Source organism: Typopeltis vanoorti, chromosome 18, assembly GCF_054136105.1.
Source record: "Typopeltis vanoorti isolate ZY-2024b chromosome 18, IOZ_Tvanoo_1.0, whole genome shotgun sequence".
Classification (NCBI taxonomy): Eukaryota; Metazoa; Arthropoda; class Arachnida; order Uropygi; family Thelyphonidae; genus Typopeltis; species Typopeltis vanoorti.
The window spans coordinates 24,771,845-24,786,814 of record NC_143566.1 but is presented as its reverse complement, the minus strand read 5'-3'; the positions used below and the strand labels follow the sequence as shown (position 1 = coordinate 24,786,814).

At 32.3% G+C, this 14,970-nt stretch overlaps 1 protein-coding gene across 4 annotated transcripts in view; it reads right to left on the bottom strand.

The window, feature by feature from the left end:
* Nucleotides 1–14,970, bottom strand: part of LOC150096550 (serine/threonine-protein phosphatase 4 regulatory subunit 1-like) — a 536,793-nt gene that overhangs the window by 470,647 nt on the left and 51,176 nt on the right. The window lies entirely within an intron of this gene.

Genomic DNA, 14,970 nt, shown 5'->3' with positions numbered 1-14,970 from the left:
TGTACGCTGCCGGACTCCAACTTCGAGTGAAGAGCAGCCCGGCTAGTGAGAGTACACCGAAATAAATATCAGGCAGTGCTATTCCTAGTATTTATTTCAACAATTACTCATGTCTTGTCCTAAGGTTAATTTTACCGAATTGCGTATTAAATGAAGAGTTTCTTCGATACAAAAACCCTTACTCGTGCTAAAAATCAACTAACTCTATCAACTAATTAACTGAAAAAGTTGCTCTAGTTGAGATGAATGTGTAGTATAGCCCTTTAATGAGCTTCATAAGGAGAAAAAGGACAAGTTAAAATTTAATATGTAAAATTTTACATCTATTAAATTTATTTTCACTTAAGTTGTAGTTTCCGTCTTTATTTTCTACAAACATGACCGCTTTTACGTACCTATTCTGACAAGCTTCATAAGTGTTTTTCGTCAACTGAACATGAGAGTTAGTCCATGTTCATAAAGAGATGGCAAGGTTTTCATCATAAAACAGAAAAACCAGCCCGATAACTCCAGTTATAGGCTGGCCTCAGCCTTAAGTTTGCTTCAGCTGTAATGACAAGCAACTAGTATAACCATTCTTCTGCATAAGTAAACTCGATGCAAAGTATTTTATTAAAGGCGAGACTTTTGCGCGAAGTTAGAGATTATATATTTGTCTTAGAAGTTATTAATGATACTTCATTGCAAAGAAAAAATAAATAATTTTTAATATTTAAATTACAAACACCTTAGTAGCAACTCATAAGTTAACCATGCTTCTTGGTGTATTAACACTGAAATATATATTTTTTGCCAATCTAATCAATTCTATATCCTAAGCATACAACAGAAGTTACGGTAAAGTTAACAAATTTCTACTTCAGTGAGTCATGCGAGAAAAGGACTCATGATGTTAATAGAAAGAATAAGAAAATTAATGGAAAGTAATCCAAAAGACGAACAAGCAGGATTCAGAAGAGGCGAACTACTGTGCAAAATCTTAATGCTAAGATTAACCATGAAGCTCTAAGAATTCTTATGGAGTGAATACTACATAAGACTGAACAGGAATCTGAATATCTATCATGCAGAGGGTGCAGTGAGAAATGGTGGAAAAACAAGAAGATTGTACCAACGAGAGACAACAAAAACTATATTTCCGAGCATCTTCATGCTTTTGGAAAGAACAATGAATGTCATAAAAGGAGAATATAAGGGGAATTTCAGCTTAAGGCATGTGGATCAATTAAAAATATGCAGATAATTCACTCTTGAAGCAAATTGAAGAACAGCGCTGAAGTTAGGCGAAAAAGAAAAGACTGAAAGAACTTAAAAAATGATATCTGAAGAGATAAGATGAAGAAGCGAATAAGAGGCAATGTGGATGGGGCTGAAAGAGGTTCTGACTTTAAGGGAGTAATATGACGAATGATTTTGACTAAAAAAAGAGTTAAGATCTCAGATAGCAAAAGAAGAAGTAAACCTATAAGCAATGGATAAGATATGGAAGAATAAAACAGTGAGCCTTCATATAAGTTGAGTACGCTGGAAACATGTATATTCTTGGGCACTAGTGATGCAAAACATATGTAATGGTTAAAAAGACTGAGGCAAATACTGGCATCTGAAAGAATACTCTATAATAAGATTCTATGGATGAATGCGAAAAGGTAATTAATGAAGAACTCTACAGAAAAGTAAACTGGAAAGAGAATCTAATGCAGAAAATAATTAGAAGGAAAGAAACAACTTTTGGGGTATATGTACTTGATGGATAACAGCAGGAAGATCAAAACCTTAATGTTTGGTTATAATGGACGTCTTAAACAGATACATCATCCACACTATCTCGTCTAGACCGTGATAGTGGATAGATGATGTAAAGGATAAGTGTGGAAAGAGGTTTGCAAGAGTTGAGCCACATGCAATGGATAAGAAGGAAATATAATAAATTTAGTTTACTCCTTTATTCAAGTGTAAGATAAAGGATAAAACTAAATTTATTATAGTCTAACCAAGTGGAAAATAAACTTCCAATAAGAAGGGAATGGAAGAAAATAGTGAAAACTGCATCTACACCAACTGGCATTGATGATGATGAAGAATAGAGTTCGGCAGACATAGCATGTTGAATTTCATAACCCTTTATTGACGTATACATACATAAATATAATCTTTTTTCAGAAAAGTATGGCGGCGCTGATATTGTCTTGTTCTATCACACTTAGGAAAATATTTTAAAAATAAAATAAACAGAATAAGCATCGGTAGATAATTTTAAAAAGCAAAAAATTAGAGGTAAAAAAAAATCATTTAAAAAAAAAAAAACTCGGAGGTTTTCGTTTTTTTTTTTTTTTTTTTTATCATCATGAATGCCTTCAAGGTGCACCAGATATGACATCGTAACACAATATTTCAGGAATAAACTTTTTCCGGACTGTTCTATTATTTATCAGATCTCTGAATTGATCAACACTTCTATTTAAACTTTCAAATCTATATTTTCCCCACCCCTAGCATTTTTTTAAAGCATATTTATCTTATCTTTCATCTCTCATTCTGTTAAAATGATCATAATGAGCTCTACTTACTCTTTCGTGAATTGTAGTCAATTGCTTTTGTGACATCCTTTTTACTATAGTTCTGTCCCTGATGGCATCAATTCACTCCCTCATATGTGCAGTCTACTTTCTCTAATCAAACTTCCAGTTCGGTATGCTAAAGTGGTTTTAACACCGTCCCGTATAACCAAGCTGCTAGCTTGGCACTGGTTATATATTAATTTATTCAGCTAGCTTACCACTATACTAACTTTACTTATTCAGTAATCTTCACTACTGTACGAAAATAACTAAAATGTAACCTATTTTCTAGAAGTTAACTGGAAATGCAGTCGTTGTTTACTGTTTTTCTGGCTGGTTTGTGTTTTTATTGGTTATTTTCATACTAGGTATGGCACGGCAATTATTCAGTTTGGCTAAAAAAGTGATGAGTTGATTTATTTAAGAGATTAATATTTGCATGTAGGGTAAAAAATAAGCTTAATAGCTCATGTTTAAAGATTGATAGCACTTTCTATAATGGTGTAGCTATACAGTTTATAAATAAATGCAGAGCACGTAACCTTATCTTTCACTTATTTTAACATCAAATAATTTTTGCATCCTTCAATTCCAAATCTGTTTCCAACTACTGTGCTGTGTACAAGTGTATCTATTTGGTGTACATTACACCAAATAGATACACTTGTGAGAACTTTTATCTAGTCATGGCAACCCTTAGTCTAAATCTAGTTTGTTCTTTAACAGTTTCCTTTTTGGCCTTTTTTTTTTTTCTAATTCCACATCGTTTTATTTCCCTTTTTATAAATTAGTATGATGAAGGTTCTACTTCAGTCATCCGGAATCCAAGTAAATAATCATTTACTCTCACTGTCTTTCCACATTTCAAATTTCTGATAGCATTTTAAACCTAACACTATGAATTCCTACTGATATTTCCCCACTCTTCTATCAGTTGTTACCTCTATTGCGTAATTCGTTAGGGTAATTACTCCAAGACTTATGAAACAGTGATTAGCATTTATATACACCTTATGATCTTTGATTCCTTTCGTGGTACTCCTTTCTCTATTTCTAAGTATCCATCTTGTGGAATGTGGATGGTTTTTTTTTTTTTTGGTTTTTTTTTAAATGTTACTGACCACCTCTTCGCTTATTTTATAAAAGCATTCCTGCATTTTTCTCCATATTCTCCAAGAACAAAACAAAAAATAACGTTACTAGCTAACAAAAAATAAATTATACTGAAGAAACTGATATATATGATATGGAATAACCTGGATGAAGATTGAAATAGCAACTGAATAATACATTAGGTATGTTTTAATTATAGAAAGGGGCAAATAAAATTGCAAAACAAAAATTATAACGCTACACAAAATAAAAAATAAATAAATTATGGAGCGACGAAATTTGAAGGAAAAAAAAAAAGAGAAATACAAATTACACATGGTAATTACACTATCAGCGAATCATACTTCCTAATATAAAAGAGATTCGTCTCTCGTAAGAGATGTTTAAGGCTACGAGAAACCAAGTAATTCCTTAAAGAAATATGATGCCGTAATCTCTTACGGTTGTAGAGAAATAAAACGAAACTGAATATTCTGGTGTAATGCAATAGTATTTAACACTATTACACATCCATCCACACCCACCCACCCACACAAAAATAGTCCGTTTCATTTCTCTCCCAGATACTTGCGTTTTAGACTTTGGTCTCATATTAAACTCAACCTCTATAATAATTCAGAATCCGAGGTTAAATTCAGCCAAATTCTTTAACTAGCGAGTTTTAATGAAAAAAAAAAAAAAACGAGAAGTGGGCGAGCCTTAATTTTTTTTCAGTGTTGTCCTTAAGGCATCGAAGTAGTCTAAAATTTAAATAAGTTTGTTAAAAGGCCGATTTTTGAGTCACATTAAAAAGTGATGACTCCGTGACTATGTTTGGGGCAAATCAGTGGGCAATAAATACAAGGATCAAAATCCTGACAGGTACCCAAGGAACAGTGATAGTATTACTTAAAAATTTCGTTATTATTCAAGTATTGTACAATCTTAAATTTCGGTCTCCGAAACACTAATTGCGACAATCCACCTAGATTTTGTTCCTCCTCTAGGTCTTTTTCGTGAAATCCTGAAATCAAACACCTGTTGTGCGCACACTATTCTTTTCCCATTTTGTTAAAGTGACCATTACCACATGAGATCAGTTGTACTTACACATTCCTAAATAACAATGTAAAGCGTTTCCAGCTTAGATCCTGTTAAAACTGGATTGAACTGTTTTGTATACAGCTACTTTAGCTTTAGTATTTTTATTAATTTATCTTATTCCAGATATATTTCTCCAGTTTGACTCACTAAAAGGTACCAACCTTGTTTATTAAATTATCTATTTCCATAGCTAATTTGCCATCACTACAAACTATGCTTGAATAGTTGAAATATTTCAACTATTTAGGATATTATATATATATATATATATATATATATATATATATATATATTAGTTTTCTACACAATACGTTGGAAACCTAGGGCACTCAATTATTAATCAGATACCTGCATAAGTTCTAGGTATCTGATTAATAATTGAGTGCCCTAGGTTTCCAACGTATTATGTGTAGAAAGACCCATTCTCTTGCATATAAACGCAATGTTATCCACTTTGATTTTTTTTTCTTTTAATTATTACATTCTCATACAATATATTTCATGGATTGAAAAAAAACGTAGATAAGATCAGATTCAGTCTCAACATTTTAGGTATCAGTTATCTATCCTGTAAAATCTCCATTAATTATATCCTGTTTTCTGCCTATTCGCCACATCCTCTTAATTTTTACTCATATTCAACCTTCTTCCATTCTTGTTCTTCTTCGTATTGGCACTTTCTCTACTGTTTTTATGTCTCAAGCTAAAAAATACTTTTTTTTTTTAAATTTCACTCGTCAGATTTTTTCTCGGTGTATCGATTCTTTTCACTGTCTTTATCAACTTTGCAATAACCTTCGGTTCAACTCCTGGCCCACTATCAAACTTAATTCTCTACCCTCCTCAAATACAGTCCAACCCAGCCTGCAGTCGCTTCAGTGCTAAATGCAAAATACTAGACGCTGCAACATAAAAGCATAAATTATCTTCTACTTATCTATTCAATTCATCCTGAATATTATGTCAGCATTTCTTATGGCTCTAAGTAACTTCAGCAGATAGCAACATTTGCTAACAACTGCATATATTCCTTAAAGAAATTCACAATATTAATATACACATAAATTAAAAAGCAGTGACCCGAGAAGTCCTTTTTCCTCTCTGACAATGACCATGTTCCTCTATACACTAGTCTTTAACGTCTGTCAGACGTGCCACCAACTTATTACCTTCGACCCACTAACTTAACTGTAAGTAAATACCCCACATTATTCTTGCGAATGCCTTTGGCAAGTTTACTAGTATCACTGCCCCGTCCAACTCAAATATTACATTACAAAGAGCGAGTTCATTAATAAGACCAAATAAAGCAAAGCACTCGCCCGTTATCTCTGTTCATCCATTTATTCACGCCTGAAGTCTGGTCCCAATTCACTGCTGTGTTTGCATCGAGATCCATTTTCTCATCTATCCATTCTCCAGCACAAGTATAATATAATTTCAACCTGGATGATAGACAGTGTGCGGTTGTTCATTATTCAACGACTACTACAGTTACTTTTGTCTTCTGCATTCAGTTATGGTATAATCATTTAATGAAATAACTTTAAAATTATTAATCCGTTCAGCTAGTCTTTTCATGATTATAATCCGATTCTGCTTTATTATAACTCTGATTTGCGCTCCGTACTGCTCATTAAAACTATTATTTAAAAATTAAAAACAAAAGACTAGTTTTTTTTTATTATATTTTTATAAGAATCCACTCTGTGCTAACTTTAAGCTCGCACACAGCAGGGCGGAATACTATTCCAGTTTTAGGAGAAAAACAAGTGCAGTGGTGCACTTTTACCAACAGAGTCAGCTATGTGTCGCCATATTTTATTCTTTCGCTATATACATTTCTTCCATAACAGTTTTCGAATATTTCCCGCTTAATGATGTTATTCATCCATTTAATAAACTTCCACACGATTTATCTTTTAACTGTGGGAATGCAATTCTTTTGAAATTCTTCCCCAATGCTTTCTTTTTCACGTCTTTTCCTACACAACATTGTCGGAGATTTGTCTTAAATATCTGCTGTGTCCACATATATCCTTTTCTAGCAGGTCTAACCTCTCGCATCACAGCTGCATAGTAGCTCAAAGGGAAGGTAACCACTACATTTATAATCACATCTTACTCAGATGTTACACATCCGATTCAACACTCAATCCCTCTTTAACATGCTCTCGAAGATAATTATCTCTTAGATTACTATTCCACTGGTAACTACTGAATTCATTTGCAGACAACATTTTTATGTGCATTCGATATCCTCCAAGATATGTACTAGCATCTTACTACATATTTTGTCCTTATTAGTCTCTACGTCAAATTTCCTTCATCACATCTCTTTTCTTTTATTCCTGCTTTTGCCGAGCTATTTCTTCTGCTATCATTAATAATACCATTGTCTAATATTCCTTTTCCTATCATAATTTTTTACGAAAAGGTAACTTTTGTAATTTGTCGTCATGGCTATATATACACACACACTCCCTAGTCAATTAAGTTGCTTCTGCCAATAATTTGAATTGACTAATGTCACTAACTCATCTTCTTTGTTAAAAATATTTCTGGCATTAACGAAGAAAGTATAAGAATCAACCCAAGACTTACAAGCGACTTTCGATGTAACGACTGCCACTATTAAACTACACTCAATTCAACGATGTGCTTGCATAAATTCACTCATATTTGCAAAAACCTGTCCAGCTTCCACCCTGATAACTCGTTTTGCGTAACTCTTCACATCGGCTCCTTTTGCAGCAGCGTCGCCAGTTGATTAACACTACATCTTCAAATGCGTATCAATTTGGTGATACAATTCCTTTCCTCAATCACAATAATTCCGCAAATCATTCTGCAAATCCACATACTGGACAATAGTATTCTACAAACCCACATAACTAATATCTAACTTTCGACAAGTGTGGTCAAAAGAACTTTCACAGTGTCTCTTGGTTCTTCTGTTTTCCCATTTCAAGCTACTCTTATATCACGATATCATTTAAAACGAAATTCCATGGATGAATGCCCTTCTTAACGCTAACTAATAAAGCATAAAACAAATAATTGGATTTTTATAGGCATTAAAAATGTCCTTAAGCAAGGTCAACCAGTTTTTACTTCTTAAGCAGGGTCGAGCAGCATTTATTAAATTAAACAGGGTATTTATCTTAAAATTTACAATTGTCAATTTATTAACTACAACTATTAAGGAACTTTTCAGCGTAAATTATTAAAAGTTTAACTGACAATCTGCGTTACAATAGCAAACAATGACTAGACATAGATTGCATATAATTATTGAGGAAAATTCACCTGTGGAAAATCATAAACATAAATTACTCATCATAAATAAAAATATTCCGTGTACTTAAAAATGACAATATTTTATATTACGCTGATTGTGTATATAAAAATTCTTATAATATGAGGAACTTCCCTTTGAATGCAATATCGTACTTCGTATTTATCGTATTTCATTCAACTCATTTCATTCAAAGAAATGAGTTGAACGGATCTGGACAGCACATAAAAAATGCATATAATGATCAAAAGTGACGTATTACTAAGAAAAGCAGCAAACACAAGGTGGATGCATATTTCAGAGATTTCTCATTTCTTCTCAAATATCGGGATTGGAATATGGTGGGGATCAGCTACATAAAGTTCATGATTCCCACCAATGTGTAAAACCGATGTGATTAATGGCTAGTGGTGAATCATCGAGGGAAACCAAATAAAACCATCTGGGGCAGGAGATCTCCAAATTTATGAAAATGTAACTGGATATACTTATAATATTCGACAGTAATATGATAATATAAAATCGAGTTGCTACGTTTAGAAAAAATGAGTACTACCAGTACTCAGCAACAATTTGATATTGATATAAAATCTATGAATTCATATTATTTCAGTTTATTAAATTAATTGTATAATATGAATTCATAGATTTTATATCTATGTCCTATTAAATAAATAGCCTAATATGATATGTATAAGTCACCATCTGTGATTATGTAGTTAAATTTATAATGCATGTATGCAAGTGGCACATCAACGTCAGTATTTAAAAAAAAAAAGAAGTTTGACACACCTGGGTAAAAAGGTTCGCCATCACTGATCTAGCTTATCAATACTAAAATGCGTCTGACAACATTAACACAGTATCAGAATAGCTAGCTTGAAACTCTTGAGTTTCAGAAAGGAACAGATAGGAAGAAATTAAGTGCTGCTATTTCGCTGGATTTCAAAACAAGCATCCCTAATTCACAAAAAAAAAAGTATTCCTTATCACAGAATACAATGCACTATACAACTTGTGAAAATCTCTCATATTTTGGTAAATTGATGCAGCCGCTTGCTGAGGCTTTAGAGAGCACTTTACTGATCATGACTAAAAATCTTGCAGACATGTAAATGCTTCTATGCAATACCTTTAATTCCACTCAATCCTGTTTGAAAACATGTCAAAACGCATAGTCTGCTATAGTCCTGGCTTACCTTAAGTATATATCATCTACCAACGAGATGTTGTAAAACCTGTGCGAGCTGAAGATTGTTTTGTATATTTTAATATCAGAATGATATATAGGAGAATTTAATATTTAATAGTATTATTGCAATGCTTGACACTTCCACCAAAACACAATTCTAATCAACAGCACCAAAACACAGATGTTGATAATACACAACCCAAAAATCATACGCCCTGCATCACTATCGATACATTGTCACACATACCACATACCGCTGTATTAACAACAAAAATACCTGCCAATGTTCCGAAATCAAACCTGTAACACACGCAAAATACCTCGGTCTCTATATAGATTCCCACCTTAAATGGACAGAACATATAGAATACCTACACACCAAACTCTGGATCATCGCAGCAAAACTCTTCCAAGTTAAAGACATGATTCCACCCAACATAAAAAAACTCCTATATCACGGTATCTGCGAATCCCTACTCAGATACGGAATAACAGCCTATGCAAATAGATCAAACAGCCACCTAACAAAATTAGAAACACTACACAGGAAAATCGTGTCAACAGTGATCTGGACACCTTACATGCAACAATCAATATCCAACAAGCACATGGCGATACACAGAATTCTGAGCATTTAAAACCTGAAACACCACATGACATTAACAAGGAATTACTTCAACATCACCTATCGAAACAACACATATCATATAACACGACCTACAACAATTCTCTACATCCCCACACCCTTCAACAACTCATGCGGTTCTTTTGTGAGATCACATCAGATACCCACGCAACTCAACAACCTACTAAGAAAGTTAAAACACGTAGATAACTACAGAACATTAAAAAACGAACTCTGGAAAATATACCAACAAAGTTAAGAAACCATTAACACATCCAATGCCTCCATCCCATACATAAACAGTAGCAACAACACAAATAGTGAAGGCTAAATCCCACTCCCTTCATAAAAGCTAACCCAAGCTTCGAAGTAGGTGGGATTAACTTGCCTCACTCATCTACAAGTAATCCTTATAAGTAAATGCAGAAATTTGTATGTTTTATCACTCTTTCTCAATTATTATTCTGTATACTCTGTATTCAAAATTTCTGTATAGTCTTTATTGTTAATATTAGAAGAACATGTGTTGTAAATACATAATATAGAAGCAAAAAAGTATTATTAAAAATTTTAATTGAAATCCAATGTAGAAAATGCAGCACTTAGTGCTGAATTCTGTAAAATTATAAGTTGCAATGTCACTCAAGATGTTTATTGTATGTGTAAATATTTTAGCAATCAATAAAATATTATTAAAAAAAAAAAAAGAAAGAAAAGAAAAGAAACAATGTATTTTTTGAGAAATTTGGACAATTTCTAAATGACTTCAAAAGAAATTTGTAATTGCAAGTCATGTTGCATTTTATGTAATGAAAGGCTAAACAGAGTAGCATAAAATACATTTTATGTGTAAAACAGTATTCCACATTATTCGAAGTTCCTCTAATTTTTATTCTCTTAAAAACACTATTTGGTTTTCTAATGCCATGGAGAGTATGAAGAAAATATTCAAACCTTTTTCGTGAAAATAGGGATTCAGTTTTTTTTTTTTTTTTTCTTCTTCTTAAAAAAAGAATCTTCATTTTTCTGGGAATACTGGAAACTACATAGTATCACTGTAATAACCTTTCACAGCATTTTTATGTGTTATTAGGAGAGGGAGTTAAATCTATGCCTTTAGAACAAGCAAATTTAGTTATCGGTGGTAGGTATAGTGTGGCAACAAAACGATATAAAATTATATATTTCATATAAAGTGTTTATACACAGGCAAATCAAAAACAGCTTAAGTTTAATAGCAAATGATTGTCAAAGGAATGCTATTGTGAATCTCATCCTTATTTTTTTTTATAGTCTGCAATCATTTCCATACACAGAATACTCAATTGTTATTCTTCACAAGCATTTTTTATTCAATCGTTATTAATGGCTGTCCTCAAAAGGCAAATTTAACTGGTGTCGGGAAGGTAACCCATCATTACAAAGCTACATAAAACTTTTTACACACATTAAACTCTGACTATGGGTAAATGCCATGCTTGCTAACTGTATCTGAACCCTAAGTCCATAGCTTTTTTTTTTTTTTTTATTGCTAAATGTGAAAAGGCTGGTCTAATTCTCAAATGATGTCCAACTGTGCCCAAAGGTTCTCTTTATGATTTAAACACACCTAGACATGGATTTATTTTATTTATTTACTTATTTTTATGAAATAGGTGCCAGTATTCTTTAGAATATTTATTGATATTTTTAATTTGAAACAATGTTTCTGAAACAAGAACAACAAATTATGTATATAAATGATTACATATAAATTTATTGTATAAGTACAATATATAAAAAATATTTAAAATGTAGAGATTATTTTAATAAAAATTTTATATAGCAATATCTTAACAACAGACATAGTAAAAAAACAGAAAGTTCATTAAATAGCGAAGCTTATTTTTATACTAGGTAAATGTGTACAAAATTTCTGATTATAATGAACTATTTCTATATACTATATCCATATGTCACATGCCACTGTTAATATAGGCACCAGCATTTTAAGGATACTGAAGGATCTAATCAAGTTTCTTGAAAGATGGTTATTACTCCTTGGGAAAAAGTATGGGAAAAGTTGTTCCAAAGAACAGCAGTAGATAGAATGAATGAAAAATTGGTTCAGTACATTTGGAGTTGAACTGTGCACAAATGTAAACCAGTGGCTTGCCATGGTCTTACAAGAGGAAAAAACATAGGAATGGTAGTGGAGCAATGCCCATTAAAGTACCTATAAAAAAAGACAATGCTATATAAGAAAGTGGCTGGATGGAGTGAGTGAAAATGTGAGAGAGAGAGAGAGAATGTCAGCCAAATAAAAAAAAAAATAAGTCATGAGCCAAATGTGATAGTTGTTCTCTCTCTGTGCTAAAATCTTACAACCTGACTGATGACTAATAACAATCAATTACAACAGCTCAGATTAGTGGAAGTCAGTTAATGCTAGACTATTCTGAGTGCTGCATATAACTGACAATTTAGCATGTATTCTCTTGCCTTTATACTATGCTGTACCAGGGCATGTCAGTTATAAGCAGTATTCAAGAAAAATAGGCATTTGTATAATTTCTGAAACAGTGTATAATCACTAGTAATGACAGTTTCCTACTGCAAATTTAATATTTAGCTTATATGCTTATAGAAAATGAAAATCTTAATTTAGTCCTAAAAAAAGGTATCAAATGTTTTCTTTTTTGGGGATAGGAGAATAGAGAAAGAGGCATACAGTACTTGGAGATATTTATACATTTTGTATAACTGTATATTTGTATTCCTCTGCTATCAGAAAACAAATTATAGAATTTTTTGTATTAATACAAAATTAATTTTCAGAAAGAAGAAACAGAAGGAAGCACTTAATTAACAAGGACAGAGTTTAGACAGACGTCACTGTTGCAATTTTTGAAATTATTGTTCATAATTTTAGTGTGCTTACTAAATGCTAGCCTATTGTTTTCACTGAGGCAAGGATGTAAACTGCAATAATAGGAATTGAATTCATCAATTTTGATAAGCCCACGAGGGATCCAAAACTGAACCATAAAATACAATGGGTGAGTATTTCTGAAAATGACTAAAAAAAAAAAAAAGTGTGTGTGTATAACATTTAGATAGGAGTGGAACTAGCTCCTGTTGTTTAAACAAGTAGGAAAAAAAAAAAAACAGAAAACGGAATGGTCTTAAAAAATGTTGGCAATAAGAATATATATTTAAAAAAGAACTTGGTTTCGGATATCTGAACAAGGAGGGAAATGAAAATAAATGTGGAAGCAGGCCATACTTGCACTCCAAGCAAAATGTCCACAAAAAAAACAAAAGATTAAATACAAATAAAAGTATTCTAAACAACACATGGTTATTTTCTCAATGACTGAAAACATGGCAAGGGCGCTATGAAATGAGTATTCTGTGCACATTTCCAAATCTAATTCCCAAAAATATTATTAAGAATATTAAATATTTTGTGAAGTTTCGAATAGTCTGAGTATCGAAGAATTATCAATATATTTCACAAATTTTACGAATAAAAATTTTAACGAAGAATTTTCAAAAACTGAATGAAACTTATGTGCATCCTTTTGGGAATGCGTCTTTCTATTATTGTAGAACGTACCGACGCAGGTTTTGCTGAAGGTGGGCGACTACTCAATCTACTGAAGTACTATCAACATATCGAGACTTCGGTTTCATAAAAATAAATCATGTTAATAAAGTTGCTTGATATTTGTAGTTTGTAGTAGTAGCTTGATATAAGTAAATTGATATTTAAATTTCTTCTGAATACTTACAAAATTCTCAAATTAGTATTTATAAACTCAAAGCATTCTAAATTTTAAAATAAAGAAAGATTTTTTTTTCATCAGAAATATCCATACAATTCGAATAATACAAGTTAAAAATGTCACTAGAGAACTGTGTCAAAAATAGTCATCCCATAAACAACAAAAACTCCCGAGTTCACTAGTCTCTGATTTCGGCTGCTCAGTTTTAAAAATGGAAATTGAGCTGCAATAAACCGATATCTCTTCATTATCATTTTCAGTGTATTTAACCATTCTAGGAAAAAAAGTACATAAAGCATGGCTTATAGCAATAGGGAGAAAATGCGTACGGAAAAGAAAGAGCAAACTAAGCGGTAAAACCTGAAGTCGTAATCCGCAGGTCACCTTATATACAATGCAGCTGAATTATGTTGGCGTTCGTTGCTATTCGCTATCAGCTACAGTGAAACTGTCCTTGAAATTGATTAAGGTAATGAATGATAATTCAGAAATAAACATAAAAATTGAAATCAATTTTTAATCAAAATTAAAGTTTTCACAGTACTTCGATCATCGAAGTTAATCCTCGTAAACAGTGAATGGAAAGGACAGTTTCATTTTTAAAACATTTCGATTCATTAATGCATCGATGAATACCAGCACTGGAATCTCCCTACTTTATAAATACCTGTACGAATTCACAAATGACTAGTTTTCAAAGTTTCTAATGAAATGACATTTTAAATTTTATAGTTTAATGAAAATATAATTGACTTCATTAGCGGCAACAACAGTTGACTTGCAAATAGACGTCTGTTTATGGATTTTCGAGAAAAGAAAAATGGGCGTTCCTGAAAGACTTATTTTGCATTTTAATAACCTTTTTCTGATGAATTATAAACCTAAATACTGTAAGTGTTCAACATAAATAAATCAAGTAAAAAAATATTTTACATTACCTTTTTTTATTATGTCAAACTTCAAATTATTAATCATGGGAGGTAAAATCCTTCAAGCGATTGAAACATTCCATATTGTAATCACTAGTACAGTAATTAGATATAGCTAATCAATTACATTAGCTATATTTCCAAAAGATCCACTACAGAATAATAAAACGTACGTCTCCAGGCACTGATCAATAAATGAACGGACAACTCCAGAAATGTCTCAGAAAACGAACGTCCACTCTACCCCCCCCCCCCTCCCTCCGTGAATAAGGTAAGTTCAAGTACCAATCAATGACCTCTATTCCTGGCTTCCTGTCAGAGGGAAGACTTTGGGAAGTGCTCCCCTTCCCCCAAAATCTTGAAGGTATATCTTTTGGGTAACGGCTGCTAACAATGTTAACG